We start from the raw sequence: 15,369 nt of genomic DNA on the forward strand, positions 1-15,369 counted from the left end.
TAAATCTATATCCAATACATCTGCTCTCAAGGAATTTTTGCAGTCAGCGAATTAATTTCCAAGGATTTCGTACAGCTTTGTGTAGACAGTAGTGCCTGTTCTTTCAGACATGCGTGTAAATCTAATATCGTTTATTTTTCATTTCCAGTTGTACAATTTTTAAATTTATCACTGGTTTCGATCTTTGTTGACCACCTTTCTATCTATGTATGTGCGGCAGCAACCCATCGTCTCTGTGTCAGAACGCGCAATAGACAACTTCACAAATTTGCAAATGATGCAGGGAGATCGAAACTTATAATGTATTTTTTTAAATGTGAATCTTACCCTGAAAAATAAACGATGTATTAAAAATGTTTTAAATATCAACAAAGTTGTTCTTCCGCAACGAATATGTTGGCTACAGTGAAAAACTACAACAAAAACAACAATAGGATATGCGGAAGGGTTTCTTGTGATATGCCGGTTAGTTGTGTTCTCTTGTGTTTCCCATTATTTAGGTGCTACGCAGAGCGATATAAAATATGAACGTCATAAGAACTAGTAAAGACATACATCTCCTCCCTTTCCAAGAAAATTTCTACATTCACAAAGCATTAACACGAAGTTAACAGTGGCTCAATGCTCCAAACTAGTGTGATGGAGAGTGAATTGGAGGAAAAGGCGAGAAGCAAGGAGTGAATTGGAGGAGTGCGTGAGGAGCAAGGAGTGGAAACATCACATGAAAAAGAAAAGAGCCTTGAGCATCCTTCACCCTCTTACATCTAAGCGACCTCCCCCCCCCACACACACACACACAGCCACTTCTTGCCCCTGACGTCTTGCTCCAACTCACTCCCCGCTTCTCAGCTTTTCCTCATTCTCAAAAAATGGTTCAAATGGCTCTGAGCACTATGGGACTTAACTGCTGTGGTCATCAGTCCCCTAGAACTTAGAACTGCTTAAACCTAACTAACCTAAGGACATCACACACATCCATGCCCGAGCCAGGATTCTAACCTGCGACCGTAGCTGTCACGTGGTTCCAGACTGTAGCGCTTAGAACCGCACAGCCACTCCGGCCGGCTTTCCTCATTCTCCATCACACTACTATGGACATACATCCACTCATCTATACTTCTCCCTCCTACACCTATTTAAAAAAAAAACTGACCACTCCATAACTATTTCTTCATTACAGTAAAGTAAAAGAAAGTATAGGTTAAAGACAAGCTAGAGAAAGTGTTATGTTGGCAGCACTATAAAACACAATACACACTTAGAAGTACAAAAATAAAAAGTAAATAGAGGTTTACGAAAAACTGTGCTGAGTAAAACGTAAGAAATGCTTACTTCTGCAGTGCAACGAAAAATTAGACTAAAATTTTCAGTGTCTAACGAAGAAATGCACCAAAGACGTGCTAGCAAGCGGCATTTCATGATATAGGCGAGAAACCAAACAGAAATGACCATAAGAAAAAAAAGGAACAAATTATTAATGAATTGTTTCCTGATCTTTTTCCCCCAACTCTTAAAGATAAATAAAATTGTAAATATCTTTAAGTACAGACGACTGATGATATTTTACCTGAACAAAGCGAAAGGCGTCTGGTGAAAAAAAAAAAACCACGCACATTCTTGTAGTTATAACGACGGAAAAAAATTACCCTGAGGAACTGTCCACAACTACATCGTTATTATGCAATTCACACTTAAGTGCCTGGCAGAGGGTTCATCGAACCATTTTCACACTACTTCTCTACCATTCCACTCTCTAATAGTGTGTGGGAAAAAGGAACTCCTAAATCTTTCTGTTCGAGCTCTGATTTTTCTTATTTTATTATGATGATCATTTCTCTCTACGTAGGTGGCTGTCAACAAAACATTTTCGCATTCAGAAGAGAGAGTCGGCGATTGAAATTTCGTAAATATATCTCGCCGCAAAGAAAATCACCTTTGTTTCAGTGACTGCCACCCTAACTCGCGTAACATATCAGTGGCATTCTCACCCATACTGCGCGATAACACGAAACGAGCTGCCCTTCTTTGCACTGTAAAGCAGTTACGGACAAAGTGGCCACACAAATAAATAATTTATAGAAAATGAGCTATGACATGAAAACAAAGCGGTTTCCGACCCGAGTCCATATTACATGGAAGTTAGCCTGAAACTGCGGTTGTGCTTTTCTGTGTCCTGTTTATTGCAAGAATCGTTTCCCGTCCAGGCGATGGTACAAACGCAAGGACTGTTGTTTCTGAATGAGAGCGCACACCCTCTGTGGACCGAATGAGCAGCACGCCAGAAAACACGGATCACGTACTCACGGTATCAGATGGGGTGGTCTGCCGGGGTCCTCATGTGAGTCGCCTTGCCGCCACGGAGGCCGCCGTCACACAGGCGGTCCCTTGTCCTGCTATCGCTTTTTGCAAACCCCCACCTCTCCAGCTGTGTCCACCAACCGCCGTGCAGCCGACCCTACCGTAAGCAGCTGTGATTTCGCAACGTCCTCCACCAGAAGCAGATAACCGCCGCTCCCGGAAGTTCCTGAAGCTGCTGTGTGGGACTGTGCGTTGGATTTATACGCCCGTATGTCTCTGGAGCAAGTGTGTGACCTGCTCGAGCATGAGACAAAGTGTGTGAATTCCTAAGGGACCAAACCGCTGAGGTCATTGGTCCCTAGACTTACACACTACTTAAACTAACTTATGCTGATAACAACACACACAGACATGCCCAAGGAAGGACTCAAACCTTCGGCGGGAGGGACCACGCACTCCGTGACATGGCGCCTCTAACCGCGGGCGAGCCTGAGGCGTTGGAAACCTTGACGAATAGTCGTGCTCTGGTTGTGTGGGGTTTAGATATAGCCAGCAAACCCCCGAGTCGTAAAGAAACAAACTTCCATGTATGCATCAACTTCAGACGTCTCATTACATTATAAATGACATAATGCTTTACATATTTGACACTAAGCAAGAAAGCGGTAAAAATTTAGAACATGTTACATATTACACTACTGCCCATTAAAAATGCTACACCACGAAGATGACGTGCTACAGACGGGAAATATAACCGGCAGGAAGAAAATGCTGTGATATGCAAAGGTTGGCGCCGGTGGTGACACCTACAACGTGCTGACATGAGGAAAGTTTCCAACCGATTTCTCATACACAAACAGCAGTTGACTGGCGTTGCCTGGTGAAACGTTGTTGTGATGCCTCGTGTAAGGAGGAGAAATGCGTACCATCACGTTTCCGACTTTGATAAAGGTCGGATTCTAGCCTATCGCGATTGCGGTTTATCGTATGGCGACATTGCTGCTCGCGTTGGTCGAGATCCAATGAGGGTAATACGGAACGCCGTGCTGGATCCCAACGGCCTCGTATCACTAGCAGTCGAGATGACAGGCATCTTATCCGCATGGCTGTAACGGATCGTGCAGCCACGTCTCGATCCCTGAGTCAACAGATGGGGAGGTTTGCAAGACAACAACCATCTGCACGAACAGTTCGATGACGTTTGCAGCAGTATGGACTATCAGCTCGGAGACCATGGCTGCGGTTACCCTTGACGCTGCATCACAGACAGGAGCGCCTGCGATGGTGTACTCGACACCGAACCTGGATGCACGAGTGGCAAAACGTTATTTTTTCGGATGAATCCAGGTTCTCTTTACAGCATCATGATGGTCGCATCCGTGTTTGGCGACATCGGGGTGAACGCACATTGGAAACGTGTATTCGTCATCGCCATACTGGCGTATCATCCGGCGTGATGGTATGGGGTGCCATTGGTTACATGTCTCGTTTACCTCTTGTTCGCATTGACGGCACTCTGAACAATGGACGTTACATTTCAGATCCCTGCGAAACCCTGCATTTCAGCAGGATAATGCACGACCGCATGTTGCAGGTCCTGTACGGGCCTTTCTGGATACAGAAAGTGTTCGACTGCTGCCCTGGCCAGAACATTCTCCAGATCTCTCACCGTTTGAAAACGTCTGGTCAATGGTGGCCGAGCAACTGGCTCGTCACATTACGCCAGTCACTTCTCTTGATGAACTGTGGTATCGTGTTGAAGCTGGGCAGCTGTATCTGTACACACCATCCAAGCTCTGTTTGACACAATGCCCAGGTGTATCAAGGCCGTTATTACGACCAGAGATGGTTGTTCTGGGTACTGATTTCTCAGGATCTATGCACCCAAATTTGCGTGAAGATGTAATCACATGTCAGTTCTAGTATAATATATTTGTCCAATGAATACCCGTTTATATTCTGCATTTCTTCTTGGTGTAGGAATTTTAATGGCCAGTAGTGTATGTTTCAAGTTTGTTGACATTAAATAACGAAAAGAGTGAGGTCATTCATATAAGTGCTAAAAGGAATCCGTTAAACTTCAGTTACACGATAAGTCAATCAAATCTAAAATCCGTATATTCAACTACATACTAGGAATTACAATTACGAACGACTTGAATTGCAAAAAACACACAGAAAATGTTGTGTGGGAAGGGAAACCAAAGAATGCTATCTGTTGGTAGAACCCTTAGAAGATTCATGAGACCTACTAAGGAGACTGCCTACACTACGATTGTCCGTCCTTTTTTTTAGTACTGCTGCACTATCTACGGTCCTTACCAGATAGGAGTACAACGTGAAAATTCAACCAAGAGCATCAGGATTGGTATTATAGAGAAACAGGGGAAGGAGTGTCACGTACATGACACAGGACTTGGGGTGCACATCTGTAAAACAAAAGCGTTTGTCATTGCGGCGGGATCTTCTCACGAAATGTCATCATCAACTTTCTTCTCCAAATTTATTGTCCCTGACCTTCATAGGAAGACACAATCATCATAATAAAATAAGGGAAATCAGAACTCGCACGGAAATGTACAGGTGTTCGTTTTCCGTGCACTGTTCGAGAGTGGAAAAATAGAGAATTATTGTGACGGTGGTTCGATGAGCCCTCTGCCAGGCGCTTGTGATTTGCGGAGTATCCACGTAGTTGCAGATGTAGATGAAGACGCTAAGTGGTCTCATTACGGAACACTGTATGAATACAGGCTGGGTAATTTGCTCTTCATTTTAAGCAGACACTAGTTTTTCACGCCTCTAAATATGTTGTTGTTTTTGTTGTTGTTGTGGTCTTCAGTCCAGAGACTGGTTTGATGCAGCTTTCCATGCTACTCTATCCTGTGCAAGCTTTTTCATCTCCCAGTACCTACTGCAGCCTACATCCTTCTGAATCTGCTTAGTGTATTCATCTCTTGGTCTCGCTCTACGATTTTTACCCTCGACGCTGCCCTCCAATACTTAATAGGTGATCCCTTGATGCCTCAGAACATGTCCTACCAATCGATCCCTACTTTTAGTCAAGGTGTGCCACAAATTTCTCTTCTCACTAATTCTATTCAATATCTCCGCATTTTCTACACATCTAATCTTCAGCATTCTTCTGTAGCACCACATTTCGAAAGCTTCTACTCTCTTCTTGTCTAAACTATATATCGTCCAGCCGGCCAGGGTGGACGAGCGTTCCTAGGCGCTACAGTCTGGAACCGCGCGACCGCTTCGGTCGCAGGTTCGAATCCTGCCTCGGGCATGGATGTGTGTGATGTCCTTAGGTTAGTTAGGTTTAAGTAGTTCTAAGTTCTAGGGGACTGATGACCGTAGAAGTTAAGTCCCATAGTGCTCAGAGCCATCTGAACCATTTTTTATCCATCCCCATAGATATCCCAACACTCCTTAAAAGTGTCATTTCTGCGAAGTGTACTTTCGAGTCGACTCCCAGGCTTCATTGCCATGAACAATGTGGGTAAATTCATTGTTTTGTAAAATTACATTTTCCTTTCATTACCAACTTCATTTTCAAAAGTTCCTTAAATGGTCCCATGTATAGCTTGAAATTTGCCTTTTGCTCCCTGTACTTGTCATCATAATAACCTATGTCACAACAAGGTTATTTAAAGTTCGTTACTTGCTGTTGTAACACGACGGCCTATTGTAAAGGGAAGAGACACTTCATTCAGTCACAAACACGCGATCGAGGACTTGCGGGTGGTGGCTAAGATCGGGTCGTATCCGTGTTGAAAGCTGAAATCAGCTTGACCTTTTTTTTATGTGTGTGTAGTGTGTGATGAAGAGATCATCCTTGATGTAAGGATAAAAGTAAAACACTTTATTTATTACACATTCAGTTAGACTTGTGCACTCAATGGGTGCTTTAGCCTGCTGCCTTTGGACTAGATTAGATTAGATTAGTACTTGTTCCATAGATCATGAATACGACACTTCGTAGTAATGTGGAACGTGTCAGGTTAATAAAAGGTGTCCATACAATATATTACATTACACAAAATATTGCATCACACTTAATATTTTTAATTTTTGTGGGTGGGGGTTGGGGGTGGAGAAATTACCAAGTTACTATATCCAAAACTTCATCTAATAAGTAGAAGGAGTAGCCATTCAGAAATTCTTTTAATTTCCTTTTAAATGCTATATGGCTATCTGTCAGACTTTCGATGCTATTAGGTAAGTGACCAAAGACTTTTGTGGCAGCATAATTTACCCCTTTCTGAGCCAAAGTTAGATTTAACCTTCAGTAGTGAAGATCATCCTTTCTCCTAGTGTTATAGCCATGTACACTGCTATTACTTTTGAATTCGTTCGGATTGGTAATAACAAATTTCATAAGTGAATATATATATTGTGAGACTACAGTGAAGATCCCTACCGCTGTAAATGTCTGCAGGATGATCTTGGATCAGCTCCAGCAATTATTCTGATTATACGCTTTTGTGCAATGAACACTCTTTTACTCATTGATGAGTTACCCCAGAATATGATACCATGCGAAAGCAGAGAATGAAAATAGGCGTGGTAAGTTAATTTACTCAGATGTATATCGCCAAAATTTGCAATGACCCTAATATGATGAGTAGCTGAACTCAAACGTTTCAGCAGGTCTTCAGTGTGTTTTTTTCCAGTTCAACCCCTCATCAGTGCATACACCTAGAAATTTTGAATATTCTACCTTAGCTACCGATTTCTCATCGAAGTCTATATGTATTAATGGTGTCATTCCATTTACTGTGTGGAACTGTATATACTGTGTTTTGTCAAAGTTTAATGAGAGCCCATTTGCAGAGAACCACTTAATGATTTTCTGAAAAACATTGTTTACAATTTCTTCAGCTAATTTTTGTCTGTTGGGTGTGATAGATCATCGGCAAAAAGTACCGGCTTTGCATCTTCGTGAATTTAGAATGGCAAGTCATTAATATATATTAAGAACAGCAGAGGACCCAAGACCGAACCTTGCGGTGATATCTGTCTCCTGTGGAGGGTGAGATGTGTCTAGGCTGTTATGTGTGGCTCTTTCCTCGTGTTACTACAGATCACCTATGGGGGTGAAACGTTATTGACTTCAGTAGTCCATACTTGTGCCATCTTGCAGGGTTTGCTGTTCCTACCGATTTTAACTATCGAAATTCGTCCATAAGGGCATCGATTTTGTCAAAAACTCGTAGGGCCTTGTCACGGACCTTCTCTTGTGTAGTGGTCTCGTGGAGTGCGGTGCGGATGTCGACGTTTCTTGTCCACCATGGAGCTCCTGTGATCCATCGGAAGCAAATGTTTTACAGCGCTTGGAGTGTGTTGGAGACGCACGTAGTTCCCCACGAGTTGAAGCCATATAACATTGTGTGTGTGTTTTTTTTTTATTATTATTGAGTTTCGAGGAGGAGGAGGAGGAGGAGGAGATTAGTGTTTAACGTCCCGTCGACAACGAGGTCATTAGAGACGGAGCGCAAGCTCGGGTGAGGGAAGGATGGGGAAGGAAATCGGCCGTGCCCTTTCAAAGGAACCATCCCGGCATTTGCCTGAAGCGATTTAGGGAAATTACGGAAAACCTAAATCAGGATGGCCGGAGACGGGATTGAACCGTCGTCCTCCCGAATGAGAGTCCAGTGTCTAACCACTGCGCCACCTCGCTCGGTTTGAGTTTCGATTCTCCCAGCTGGCAGCAGCTTAGTACGCCGCTCTTCAGACTACAGAATTTGATTTAAAAAAACGAAGATAATAAATAATAAAAGCAGGCGATAAAATCGGTAAAATGGCGGAAAACTGTGGAACTTAAAACATGAAACAAAGGGTTGATGATGCTAATAAAATACACAGGAAGCAGACAGGTAAAATATTAGACAGACAATTAAAAAACACGGCGACAGTCTGTTTTCTGTTCGCAAGAGATATAAAAATCACTCCCGGTGACAGCATGATTTCTGTTCGCAACACTTTGGAAAGACGCAGAACACTGAACACTCACTTTAATACTGCACTAAGAAGTTGGCACAAATATCACATACCACAGCCGCGGGCAGACGGGGAGGAACCTGGACAGATGATGGGAAAGAAAAGGGGGGAAGGAGAGAAAAAACGACGTGGGGGGTGGAGGGGAGGCGGAAGGAGCCGACAGAGGACGAAGACCCATAAGAGAGGGGGGGGGGGGAGACTGGGTAGATGCGAGAGGGAATGGGTAAAGGCAGAGGAGGGGGAATGCAAAAGAACTCGGAGGAGTGGGAGAAGGGAGGCAGAGAGAGGTTAGGCGCAGAAAAAACATATTGGAAGGGGGGGAGGAAGAGGGAGCCCGGGGAAAGGACAGAGGAGAGGAGGGGGAGATGAGGATCAGAGCTGATGGGAGGGATAAATGGAGGGAGAGAGGACGTCATCCGGGAGGGGGAGTTGACGGAAGCCAATTTGGGAAAGGGTGTAGAGAAGGAGGGCAGGGGAGACACAACAGTGAAGGCGCGGCAGAGGGCGGGGATTGGAGAGGAGAGGAGGAACCAGGGGATGAGGGGGATCAAGGCAGCAGGAAATGTAGAGTATGCGGATGTGTTCGAGGAATAGGAGCAGATGGGGGAAAGGAATCAGGTCGTATACAATTGCAGTTTAGTCTTAGGCTTGAGATCCTTACTCTTCAGGAATGGAATCAATGACCTAACCATCTTCAGGGTTGCCGTCTTCTTGTCGTCAATATGATGCGTAAAGAGCAATTTTTTGTGAAGGTACACACCGAGGTACTTCACTCCCGGCGACCATGAAATAAATGGACCAGCTATTTGGGGTCTGTCGTTCACAATTGGTTTCCTCTGTGTGAACATAACGGCTGCCGTCTTCATGGTGTTGCTCAGCTTGACAGGAGCACGTGGAGGGCTAGTTTCACACTATGCTCCACAGATGGTGTTGTCTTTGGACTTCCAATAAAGCTCTGTGTAGGGAAACTTTCGCCATCCTTTTCCAGTGCGTTTGCCGCCGTCCGCATTTCGGCATTTGCTATTCTAGAGTATTGCTGTGCTGTGTGGGATCTGCATCAGGTGGGACTGACGGATGACATCGAGAAAGTACAAAGAAGAGCAGCTCGTTTTGTATTATCGCGAAATAGAGGAGATAGTGTCACAGACATGATACATGAGTTGGAGTGGAAATCATTAAGACAAAGGCGTTTTTCGTTGCGACGGAATCTTCTCATGAAATTTGACTCACCAGTTCTCTCCTCCGATTGTGAAAACATTCTGTTGGCACCCACCTACATGGGGAGACATGATCATCACGATAAAATAAGAGAAATCAGGGCTCGCACAGAAAAATTAAAGTGCTCGTTTTTCCCGAGTGCCGTTCGAGAGTGGAACGGCGGAGAGACAGCTGGAAGGTGGTTCATCGAATCCTCTGCCAGGCACTTTATTGCGAATAGCAGAGATGTTAGAACTACTTAAACCTAACTAACCTAAGGACAGCACACAACACCCAGCCATCACGAGGCAGAGAAAATCCCTGACGCCGCCGGGAATCGAACCCGGGAATCCGGGCGTGGGAAGCGAGAACGCTACCGCACGACCACGAGATGCGGGCACATAGCCAGACTTGTAAGTCCAATCACATCTACGGGGGCCCATTGAAGTGTTTGTGCTGCGTAATACGTGGGTAAGTCTTTTCGTGCAGCAGCACGTGGGAGCTCCTAGTTGATATAGATCTTGTCAACAGTTTAGAACTTTGACATTCGGTGACTAACATCAACTCACCACATCCAGTCTCAAAGGAAACTAACCCTCACGACCGCTACGGAGCTTATTTAAAGCAAACATAATTTGCTATTTGCGCCACTCTTGTGGTCTCACCGCCAAACACCACACTTGCTAGGTGGTAGCCTGTAAATTGGCCGCGGTCCGTTACTATACGTCGGACCCGCGTGTCGACACTATCAGTGAATTGCAGACCGAGCGCCGCCACACGGCAGGGCAAGTCTAGAGGGACTCCCTAGCACTCGCCCCAGTTGTACAGCCGACTTTGCTAGCGATGGTTCACTGTCTGCATATGCTCTCATTTGCCGAGACGACAGTTTAGCATAGCCTTCAGCTACGTCATTTGCTACGACCTAGCAAGGCGCCATATTCAGTAATTAGAATGAATTCTGAACAGACAATATTGTGAATCATGTACTGTCAAGAGCGACGTTCATCATTAATGGAATAAAGTTAAATATCAAACTAATTACATCCTCTTTCTGAATTCTCATTCGTTGTCATGTTCCAGACCTCACGTCAGTATAGTTTTTCCCTCCTCACGCTAGCCTACGTGATCTAAAACGAGTGCATTTCGGCCTCCTCTCGTAACACGGTGTTGGCTCTTTTGCCAACACAACAACTTTCTTGCGACAGGCGCGAAATGGGAATAGACATCATATTTCGGATGTAGAAATACGCCTACCAACTCCTGTTTACTTCCCACATCCCCGTTTTAGTTGGTGTTGCGACTCTTGTTCCGTCCGTGTGTATTCCGCTGCCCGGAAATTTCGTCTGTCTACAGTACGGACAACATTCTTCAGCGTCTCTCGCGTGCTACACAGGCCAAGGAGGTTAGGTTAGGTTAGGTTGAGTTAGGTTGACTTTGTTGTTGCTATTGTGTGGAAACTTATTTCAAAACAAGACGAAACGACATTATCACTAGAGTGCATCGAAATGTATAAATCATTGACCACATTGTGCAATGTTAGGCCAGATGAGTACGGAAACAGAAGTGAATGACTCGTATGCTTTATCACTCCGAAAATATAGGCAGCGGCAACAAGAAAGATTTTTTAAAAAAATTAATATGAAAGAAATATTTTCAATTTATTGCGAATCGCTGATTATCGCACACAGTTGATCGCTCGCTACTCTGTTTATATCACTGCAGCAACGCCATCGTTTATTAAAAAGGAAGACACACAAAATAAATAGATGTACTGTACTAAGTATTGTTTACTAACAAATCATTCCTCTCTGTAATTCAGTAAAAAAAAAACACATTGTTCCGTCATTTATAGTTGAAACATCACCTTCTCTCCGTTCATAAATTGTTTGCAGAACCTCAGCAATCATAATCAGTTGGTACAACACGTTCTTTACTCCATCTTTGTACACCTTTTTTCTAACTGTTAGTTCTCGAATCGTCCATAACCTCAGTTTCATACATCCGATGTGCAGATGAACTGACGCCATTTACCGTTCCACTCACTGTCCTCTGATTTTACACAAAAATTCATCTCTCTAAGTACAGCACCCATGCGATAGAAAATAAACACGTATGACACTTACATATACAAATGTTTAAATATTTTAGGCAGCATAGATAACATTAACACTTCGAGACACGGATTTTTTCTGGAGGAAAAGAAAACAGTTTATTAATATACTAATGCTCTTAGACGATTTTTTAATAATTTTATATGCATAATTTATACAAAATTATGTACCCATTTTCAAAACATACTTTGTTCACTTGACTTTATTTTATGGACCAAAAGAACTAATTACGAAATTTTCTCTATTGTAATAAACAGCAAAATGATCATTCAGTAATTACCATGCAAAATACCAATAACAGTATTCAGCTATACAGCGGAATATATAGCGAACCAACCACATCGAGGTATTCTGATGGTCACAAGCTGCTGCGCACGTACACATTGACTTGCTGATATTTTGATACTGGTACCCGACAGTACTTGCGCATGATGAAAATATTCAACATGTTCACCTCAGGTTTCCATTGGAAAAAAATATTTCTGTTGCAGCTAAGACACAGTAAAAGTTAATATCCACAATTGAAGCCAGAGAGTCTGAAAGGGTGGATTAAACTAAAAGAAAGATAAAAGGCCAGGAAAAATCTTCCAGAATCGCATCACCGATGGAAAGTCTGGGACAGCGCTTTCCGATGAGGCATTAATTAACAAGTGAAGAGCAGTGGCCTTAACAAACGTCCGTGGGACTAACAGATATCATTTGTGCACAGCGTGATGTGTTGTGGTCCTCAGTGTATAGCTGACCTGACTAGATATGCCACATTACCCCGTACTTTTGAGGAAATATCGGTGTCGCACTGAATCGAAGCGTTTCGGAAATTTAAAAGCTCCGAGCGGTCGCTTGCCCCTCTAGAAAATTCTTAGTTATGTGCTGCACCGACAGAGAGGCAGACGAACAGTCCCACGTTATAACTAATACCTTTGTTAATATTTTCGTTGACTTTTGACTCCATTGTAGTCACATACTCTTGCAAGCCAGACCACGTATTACCTATGATCGATGTTAACTGCTGCTTTCTGTTTTGTGTTTCAGGTAAGTCCCGCCCTACAGTCGAGAGACGAACAGTGTACTGATATTATCGGTGAGTAACTCAGCACCATGTTTCTATTGCACGGTACAGCCCAAAACGTGTAGAGCAGAGGTTCCCAACAAAATTTTCTCGAGGACCCCCTCATCGACCATGATTGGCACCTTGCCATATCACAGTATTAGGTAACTAAAAAAGCCAAATTAAGAGTCTTGTTATACGTTTTCTATTTTTGGTACTTAGAAAAAACATTGACATATTCATTATCGAAAAATTATTTTCCAATTTAGCCATAATTGCTTTTGTTAAATTTCTGATTATTGCTCAAAATCTTTTCTTCAAATCAGTATGTTTAGTATAACAAATTCCTTAAAAAATATAAAAATTGAGTATGAACTGAAAATGTCAGGAAAAAATTAAAACTGAGTGTATTGGTCTTTCAAGTGTACTACACTTGAGATTGCATTGAGTAGACATGTGTGAAAAATAAGAAAACACTAATTTCATACAAGGTATTATTTATTTGAAAAAATACAGTTACAACAGAGTACACCATCAGTATACAAATAGTTTTTATTTTCAGTTCTTAATGAGATGAGTTCAATCTGACCTTTGAGTCCATTATTTCTGAAATATTAGTTTCCAAACTTGAAACTTCCACTCTGAAATCCGACCGCATGTCGATCCGATTCCTATATTTGTTTTTCATGAAACACATGGAAGAAAATGCTTGCTCACGCCGATATGTGGCTGCACATGGAAGGATATTTTTCATTCCCTTACCTCCAAGTTTCTTGTAGTCCTTGCGTGCCTATATCCTGAAGTCTGTAATTTTATCACCGATGAAAATGTTTATCAACGTACCACATCTGGACAGATCCACAAGTTGATCTTGCTCATCTTCAGTGACGCCTTGGATTTTGTCTATTTCTTCACAGCTGAAGGGATTTCGAATCCATCTGTCGTCAGGTTCAGGGAAATACTCTCTAAAAGTGGTGGCTAGGCTGCGTAGATGCTCGGCTGCATTGATCTTGATCTGGTCAGGCAAACTCTCCTATGATGACTCTAAGAATTGTCTTAAAGTGGAAAAGTTAGCTAGTGGCTCATTTTCTATCCTTTACGCCCAGATCTTATACTTTTTGACCGTAGCACTAATCAACTTTGAACATATCTACACTTTTTCCTTGTAAACTGAAGTTTAACACATTCAGGTGTTCAAACACATCAGCTAAGAACGCAACTGAGCAAAGCCAAGAGAAGTTAGTGAGAAACTCCGCGTACTTTGTGTCAAGAAGGAAGACACGAACCTCGTCTCTAAGTTCAAAAAATCTTGACAAGGCCCTACCTGGAGAAAGCCATCTTACTTCCGTATGAATAAGAAGTTGCTCATGCTCACTGCCGATCTCTTTACACTCTAGGAAGAAGCTAGACGCAGAAGTTAGCGTTCGCTAAAGCTCTGCTCATGCAGGAAGCGGCCAAAACGAAAAATCTGTTATCGTACGAAATATATTTAACATATTTTTTATTCTTACTAGTGAAGTCTTAACGTCCAGGCTGAACAGCCTGAATACTTATTGTGGTGTCACCGCCAGACACCACACTTGCTGGGTGGTAGCTTTAAATCGGCCGCGGTCCATTAGTACATGTCGGACCCGCGTGTCGCCACTGTCAGTAATTGCAGACCGAGCGCCACCACACGGCAGGTCTAGAGAGACTGACTAGCACTCGCCCCAGTTGTACGACGACTTTGCTTGCGACTACACTGACGAAGCCTTTCTCTCATTTGCCGAGAGACAGTTAGAATAGCCTTCAGCTAAGTCCATGGCTACGACCTAGCAAGGCGCCATTAGCCTTACAGTGCTTGTATTTAAAGACTCTCCATTGCATTCTCAAGAGCGATGTACCACAATGATGGAATAAAGTTAAGTATTCGAGGAGCTACGTACTTTTCTTTATAGCATTCATTAAGTATCCTGTTTCAGACCTCACGCCAGCCGGCGTGTGTGTACGCGTGCATTTCGGCTACTTCCGAGTGGCGTGGCTGTCTTGCAACGCCACAACACTTATGTTCCAACTTCTCACACTCACCTTCCACATCCACACAAGCCTCAGCTCCTTTTACTTCCGCCCTATATCCTTTTACTCTCATTCCACATCTTGTTACAAAAATTTGAACATTATTCTTTAAAATACGTCTCTTGCCTCGCCTTCTGTCCGCCCCCAGTAACTGAGTGGTCCGCGCGACGGACTGTCAATCCTAAGGGCCCGGGTTCGATTTCCGGAGGGGTCGGAGATTTTCTCCGCTCAGGGATTGGGTGTTGTGTTGTCCTAATCATCATCACTTCATTCCCATTGACGAGCAAGTCGCCGAAGTGGCGTCAAATCGAAAGACTTGCACCCGGCGAACGGCCTACCCGAAGGGAGGTCCTAGTCACACGACATTTATTGACCTCGTCTTCTTTCCCACACAATACACCTTTTCAGTTGCACACTATACCTTCACTTCCTACCTCTTAGCATTTTACTCTCCCATGTTTTCATGTTAACGTTTTAAAGCTCCATTTCTCTACTCCTATTCTTCCAGTTCCAGACAAAATAGGTTACGAAATGAACAGAATGGAAGAAGCGATATTTCGCTTTTTCGCACTAGATTTTTATGAAGTATCGAAAATGTATTCGGAAAGCTTCTACTAATAGAAGCGTGTGAACGAATGATGCTGTCTTTGCACATTT

The 15,369-nt window shown here is 43.2% G+C and overlaps 1 protein-coding gene across 1 annotated transcript in view; it reads right to left on the minus strand.

Annotated features, from left to right (window-relative positions):
• Positions 1-2,373, minus strand: part of LOC126106739 (uncharacterized) — a 30,481-nt gene extending 28,108 nt beyond the window's left edge. Inside the window, exon 1 of the mRNA XM_049913114.1 lies at positions 2,301-2,373. The gene's annotated coding sequence lies outside the window, so the exon portion shown is untranslated. The remainder of the gene's footprint in view (positions 1-2,300) is intronic.
• Between the last annotated feature and the right edge of the window lie 12,996 nt (positions 2,374-15,369).

This window comes from Schistocerca cancellata, chromosome 10 (genome assembly GCF_023864275.1).
Source record: "Schistocerca cancellata isolate TAMUIC-IGC-003103 chromosome 10, iqSchCanc2.1, whole genome shotgun sequence".
NCBI classification, from domain to species: Eukaryota; Metazoa; Arthropoda; class Insecta; order Orthoptera; family Acrididae; genus Schistocerca; species Schistocerca cancellata.